This window comes from Onychostruthus taczanowskii, unplaced genomic scaffold (genome assembly GCF_017590055.1).
Source record: "Onychostruthus taczanowskii isolate IOZ18803 unplaced genomic scaffold, ASM1759005v1 scaffold10, whole genome shotgun sequence".
Taxonomy (NCBI): Eukaryota; Metazoa; Chordata; class Aves; order Passeriformes; family Passeridae; genus Onychostruthus; species Onychostruthus taczanowskii.
Window position 1 is genome coordinate 16,361,655 of NW_024496526.1, and position 6,000 is coordinate 16,367,654.

Genomic DNA, 6,000 nt, shown 5'->3' on the forward strand with positions numbered 1-6,000 from the left:
GCATTTCCCAGTCCTGACAGGAATGTCATTCCCCCCACAGCCAGGCTGTTTGTGGGATTTTCAGCTGCCTTTCTGCTCAGGGGGCAGTGCTGACAGACAAAACATGCAAAACGAAGCGGTTCAGGAGAACTTCTGGAAGATATTTCTGAGCTTTCTCATCAAATGTGGCGATGTTCTAATCCCTTGCTTAATGTTTACACAGTTTTATCTCCGTTTTCCATTCTTTAGCAGCTCCTGCTGCGTGGGGCTGGTTGTTATTAGAGCACATCCCAGGGCCTGAGGCACTTCTTTGTCCACAGAAAATAGGAAAAAATCACCTTTCTTTGCCACCAAGGGGAGAGGAGTTGCTGCACGCAGCGGGTTTGATAAAGCAGAGGTTGTAGAAGCTTCTCTTGGCTGGCTGGAGCTGCTTTTGGGGTCCTCATGTGGGGGGAAAGTGCTGTTGAGCATTAAAAACCCTGCTGGAAAGCCCATCTCGTTTTCACCCCTGCCTGGAAAGCTCAGCCACTAAAAATAGTTTGTCTTGTTTAAGGAACGGCGTGCAAAAAAAGCCCTGGAATTCCCTCGCCGTTTAAAACCACGGAGATAAAACACCGGGAATTACGAGCAGACAATATGAATGGTCTGCTTAAGCAATTTATCAGCCCCTTTTGCCCAGCTATTCCCAGTGTGAGCTCACATTTCCATCAGGGGTGACAGCAGAGCGGGAGAGGAGGGATCCACACAAATCTCCCGGCTCCCCTGTCCTTCCCTGCGATGACAGATCCATCACGAGGGATGAACGATCCCCACATCCCCTTGATTTATACCCCAGCTGCAAGAATGAGAATAAGGCTCCCAGGAGTTCCTCCTGATAAATCCCAGCCTTATCACCCCAGCCCCAGCGAGGTCACTCCTTTTCTCCCGGAGAGCCAAGGAGATACTCAGTGGGCCAGGATATTTATGGGAATAAATGGTGGCGTCTTGGTGAGGATTAAAGGGGAAAAACTTCGGGGATGATAAAAAAAAAGGCAACCTTTGGAATCGTTTTAGTAAGAAATTAATGGTGATAAAGTCAGCCTGATGTAGGGAGGGAGGGGAGGGGAGGGAAGGGGGGGAAATGCTCCGACGTTTCCCTTGGCAAACCAACGGTGCTGGAATACCCAGGGCAACATTTGGGGACAAGAGGAGTCAGCCAACACAATGCTCTGGTTTCCAGGGAAACCCAACCTTGGCCTTTGGTCCCATATTTCAGCGGGTTTCATTATCCTCCCTGGATTTAGGATAATGAATTGGCTGTTGATGGATGCTGCTGCCTCGGAGCCACCCTCCCTCGCCGAGGTTTCCGCTCTTTCCCAGTCCAGGAGGGATTTTGGGATGACTGGAGGAGGACTGGGAGCACCAAAGGCAGGGGTGTCCCTTTGGAGGGGTTTCTTCTCCATCCAGGTTGTGGAATTTTTTGGAGGGCCTGCAAGAATCAGCTGAGTTTTTTATTTTGTTCTCTGCATAAATAAGACAGGCTAGGAGAGCTGGGAATGTTCCCCTGGAGAAGGGAAGGATCCATGGAGAGCTCAGAGCCCCTGGAAGGGCCTGAAGGGGCTCCAGGAGAGCTGCAGAGGGACTGGGGACAAGGGATGGAGGGAGGGAACAAGGAGGAATGGTTTCAAACTGGGAGAGAGGAGGTTTAGATGGGATATTGGGATGGAATTCCAGGCTATAGGGGCTGTGGGTGGACAAAGGACCCCAGGAGAGGATGGAAACACACTCCCCTCCCCAAAATCCCTGTCTGCTCCTCCCTGGCCTCATCCTTTAAATCTTGGCCAGCTCCTCTGCTCTTTTCCTTGCCTTCTTTCCAAACACCCTCAGGCAGTTTTTTCCCTGAGTCACTTGGCAGCGTGGGCCAAGGCCTGACAGGTGACTCATCACTCCGAGCACCGAGGCCATGAAATGTTATTTTAGAAACCAAACACCCGACATGTTCGGAAAACAAATCCCTCTAAGGTGTCTCCCAAAGTGGCTCCTAAAAGGAAAATATTTGCTATTAAGTCACTTCCCAAAAATGTCGCCTCCTGTGCTGAGTGGCTGAAGCTCTTTCATCTTCCCTTTGTAAATACTGGTGGTGGGTTTGGGAAACTGGAGGAAAATTCGCCGTTTCACCTCATAAACGAGCTGACAATGGAACAATTTGCTGGAAAAGCGTTGGTTCTATTTTCCCTGTTAATTACGTGGCTTGTGATGGTCGGGATAACCCATAAAATCCCAAAGAATCCCGGATCAAATCCGGGCTGGGCTTGGATGGGGATGATTGGGGTCTGTGCAATTATGGGAATCCTTGAGCCCACAATTTACTCTTCAGGCTGGTTTCTTTTATGCTTCCCACATGTATTTAATTTTGTGAGCCACACATTCCCATTTTTCCCTGATTTTTGCATCCTTTTCTTCTAAACCCAGCGAGATAACGTCATTATTAAAGGGATTCTCATCTGATGCCTTCATTCTGAAACAAAACCAAGGGGACAAAGTTCAGAGCAACCCAGAACTGCTCTTGATTTACTGCAAATATGATTAAAATTTTATCTGAGGGCTTTTTTTTCCATGTTGTTTTTTTTTCCCCCTCTGTACTTTGCTGCTCTGTGTTTTCATCCAGCACATAAAAGAGGCTTTTTGGGGGTGGTTTTTTTTTCCAGCAGTTTAGCAGTGCAAAGGTGCTCGTGGAGGATTTAAATTCTCTGCAAGCTTCCCCTCAGTTAATCACGATTTTTATCATCTTAAAAGCAAAGCAGAGAAGGGCTGGGTAATAAAGGGCAAGAAATGCAAAGTGCAGCACGTTTTAAGGGTCACCCTGCGGAATTGGGATAAATTACAGCCAATTCCTCCCCACTGGGACATCCTGGCTTTTCCAATGGGAAGGTGCCAGGTTTATTTGGATTTGTAGCTACTCCAGGTTCCAGGATAAAGCCCTTTTCCCTCACATTTTCATTCTTTAACTCCTTTCCTTGTGCACCACGGCTATGCTTGGGAAAGGGGGAGTTTATAAACGGATTGAAGGCGCTGTTGTTTCATCTAAACCCTGCTGTAAATGTCATGTAAACAGAGGTAAAATAACAAACAGCCCTGGAAATCACTTAACGAGGTTTCTGCAGCTCGTGGCTGCTCTTCCTGGGAATTTCAAGTTCCTTTAAATGAAACTTAACAGCAAGAAGCCTTTTATTTTCCTAATGTTTCCAACAGCTCTGGCTGTGGATTCATCCTTCATGGAGGGCTTTTACATCCCTGGCATGATGATTCCCTCACAGAAATTATAATATCCTGGTTTTTATGGGCAATTCCAGCTGACTGAATCCTGGTTTTTAATCACTCTCCTCTCATGGAGAAGGAAATTGGTCAGAACCAAGCTTGGGCAAACCTGATGTTCAGTTTTGGGACAGCTGTTTCTAACACATGGAATTTCAACCCAGAGCTGTTTTCCACCCTGGGAAGGTGCAGTGGTGCTTGCACTGGATCAGATGATAATAATAATAATAATAATAATAATAATAATAATAATAATAATAATAAAGTATTGGCACATTTGGAATCCAACATCTCCTAACTGAGCACTCCCAAGCGCTCCGGAAAAATTAATTCCATCCCACACAGGCCCCTTGAGGGGAATATTTCCATGCCAGAACTATGGACACTTAGGAAGGCTGATAATAAACTCTGGAATTAGGTCCTGGCTGGGATATTTGGAACCTGGCTGGTGGGAGAAGGGGAGGAAAGGGACGGCAGAGAGGGAAGATCCATTAGGAAAATGCAACTGCTGCTGTGCTTTACCAGAGGAAATGCATTTCCCCATTTGGTTTTGCTTTTAAGATCCATGAGGAAAATGGAACTGCTGCTGTGCTTTACCAGAGGAAATGCATTTCCCCATTTGGTTTTGCTTTTCCTTCCTCCCTAAAAGTTCAGGAAAACCACATTTCCTTGCTCCCAGCTTTGGATCACAGATTTTCTGAGGTAAACCAGCTGGAATTGCATTAAATTAGGAATAAAGTCTGCAACCGCTTTTGCATCCCGGTGCTTCTGCAGGAAAGCTCGTTTTCCCTTGGAAATGCTCACATTCCCTTGGAAATCCTCATATTCCCTGGAATAACTGATCCAGGCAGGGAAGAGTTGCTGGTCCTCCAGCTGCAGCTGGCAGCCCTCAGGAGAGCCACAAATCCATGGGGCTTCCCACAGCCAGAGGAAAGTTTGGATCACAAACCCAAGGAGGACTGGGACAGTCCCAAGCTCAGCTTTCCAGTGCAGATCCTGGCATGGGAAGCTGGGATAAAACAGGAAGCCACTCAGACTGCAATAAACTGTTTTTTCGTTACTGTTTTTGTGAAGGGGATTAATTAACTACCTGTGGGATAAGTTGGATCAATCAAGCGTGAGGAGCAGCTTCCACATGGAATGGGTGATCCCAAGGCTATTTCCAGCAGGGCAGGGCTGTAACCTGGGGTTCCATGGAGCAATCCAGGTTGTCACCTCCAGGATTTTGGATTTCAGGGCTTACAAGTAATTCCTGCCTTGCTGGAGTGACGGGCTGGCTGACCATGGATGATCCAGCAGGATTGGTGATGCTCAGGGCTGAGAATTGGCTGGAGTGTCCCATTCCTGTGTGCATGCCCTGCTAGAGGATCCTAATGATCATTCACTAATTAGCCCAGGGAATTAAGTGCTGTCCATGCACTTCCCAATGCCTGGGGATCTGGAAATTGTGCTGCCAGCAAAACTTCTTCCTTTCCCAGCCGTGGAGAGGAGATCTTGGAAGAAACACCGTAGGAGGCTGCTCCGGGGGTGGCTTCCTGAGCGAAGCACTTCCATGCTAAATAAAAAAACTGGGAAGAAGCATCTTCTCTCAAGGATCCAGGGAATGGGCTGTGACTCAGGAGTCCTGAATGGAAAAGCTGCTGCCATCTGGCTTCACCTCAGCGCCCTGCCTGGGTCAGCCCAGCCGCGCAGGGACAGCCTGCCACGGATGCAGCGGTGCCAACGGAAGGGTGGCATCACCTGGCACCTTCCTAACAGGACACCCCACCTGCCATTCCCCCTTGGATGCTGAGTGCAGAGAGCTCGGGAAGGCTGGAAAAGCCCTGGGAAGCTCAGGAAGGTGGCATTGCCCCTGGAAGTGCCTGGCATTTGGGGCATGATCCGTGTCCTCCTTTTTCCTCCATCCTTTTCCCGTGGAGCCAACAGGCTGAGGTGGATTTTGCTCCCAGTTAGCCATGGAAATAAACTGGAAAATACACAATGGATGTGCAGAAATGTCAGAGTTAATGAAACTGAATGCCAGGCTTCCAGACTAATCCAACATTTGCATTTTTCTAACTTTAGTAATTTCCCAGACTTTGGATCTGGCTTCAATGAACACATAATTCCTTGTTTTCCTGAGGAGGAGTGTGGATTTCAAAAAGCTCCCTCCATGCAGTGAATTCAAGGGGAAATGCTTTTTCTTCATATCAATCAAGCTCTTTTAAACAACTCAAGTTCATTTCACGCTTTTCTCCTTGATTTCTGTACCTCGTGATCAGCAGGGAAAGCAAAGCTTGGAAATAAAACTGAGCTTGTTTGGCAAAAATAGAATTTGCAGAAGCAAAATGGAATTTTAAAGCTGGCACCTCCCTTTGTTCTGTTTTTTAGGCTGGAATAGGCAGGAGAGGGATGAAACAGGGAGGATTTTATCCTGCTAATCCAGGTGCCCTCCTGAAATGCCACTTCCAGGTAACCTGGCTGCTCTTTTCACCTCCAAAAGGCAAAGCCCATACAATATTTTGGCCAGCAGCAGGAAATGCTTAATTCCCTGGGGAGTTTGGGGTGCCTGGTCCCAAACCTTTGGCATCCCAAACCTTTGGGACCTTTGGTCCCAAACCTTTGGCATCTCCACGAACTGGTTAAAGCTGATTGGATTTCCCATGGAGAGGTTGGTGAACCTGGGGGTGGATTCCATGAGAGGTTGGAGAGCATGGAATTACAGATCCATTAAGACTGGAAAAACCT